General features: G+C 42.6%; 1 pseudogene; it reads right to left on the bottom strand.

Annotated features, from left to right (window-relative positions):
- The window catches only part of LOC117485368, a 9,478-nt pseudogene extending 8,706 nt beyond the window's left edge, over window positions 1-772 (bottom strand).
- Window positions 773-996: the final 224 nt, after the last annotated feature.

Genomic DNA, 996 nt, shown 5'->3' with positions numbered 1-996 from the left:
TTTCTGAATCAGTTTCTTTCACTGTCCTTCTTTCTGTAGAGGAAGTAAAGAAACCGTAACTCTGTTGTTTGAGGTGCAATATATGACTAAGCAGCTTTAAAGGTCACCTATCATGCTATTTTTAGGCAATAGCATAGGTCTCAGATATATAAAAAATATAAAAAACATGTCTATGAAGTGTTTTGGTCAAACAACCAAACAGATCACCCAATCTAGCCATGCCTCATATCCCTCTATTTCACTTCCTGTTACAAAAGTGCTGATTCTGGGTACAAACAGGTCTCTCTTGAGAATGAGACCCTGTGTCTGAATGAGATGTTCACCTGTATAAATAAAGGCTAAATAAAAAACTGTCTAAAATGCTGCGGTGATGAAACGCAAGGATTATTAGAACAAGGATTATTTCTGTATGGAGCTCAAAGGCCTTCTCTCTCAGCCGGTTATACCACAATGTGAAGTTCCTTTTTATAAAGAGAGAGTGAATAAGAGGGAAACAGACCTGCTCTGTGGATCTGAAGCTGAGGCTGTAAAACAGCGTCCAGTAGTTTCCGGTGTCTCTCGTTCTCCTGTTTTGAACGAGACAGTTCATCCTCGTACTCTGCTATCGTTCTTTCAAACAGAACAAAGATGGTCTTCAGCAGCCGCCAGTGAGTCGCTGCTTCACCAACGAGAGCAGCACAACACTCATGTTTACTAAATCACCACTTCCTGTTAAACACACTGTTTCTCTGTGTGCTTCAGTCTCTGTTAAACACACCGTTTCTCCGTGTGCTTCAGTCTCTGTCAAACACACCGTTTCTCCGTGTGCTTCAGTCTCTGTTAAACACACCGTTTCTCCGCGTGCTTCAGTCTCTGTTAAACACACCGTTTCTCCGCGTGCTTCAGTCTCTGTTAAACACACCGTTTCTCCGCGTGCTTCAGTCTCTGTTAGACACACTGTTTCTCCGTGTGCTTCAGTCTCTGTTAAACACAATGTTTCTCCGCGTGCTTCAGTCT

This window comes from Trematomus bernacchii, unplaced genomic scaffold (genome assembly GCF_902827165.1).
Source record: "Trematomus bernacchii unplaced genomic scaffold, fTreBer1.1, whole genome shotgun sequence".
NCBI classification, from domain to species: domain Eukaryota; kingdom Metazoa; phylum Chordata; class Actinopteri; order Perciformes; family Nototheniidae; genus Trematomus; species Trematomus bernacchii.
The sequence above is the reverse complement of the archived record's forward strand: the minus strand, read 5'-3'. Positions and strand labels throughout refer to the sequence as shown.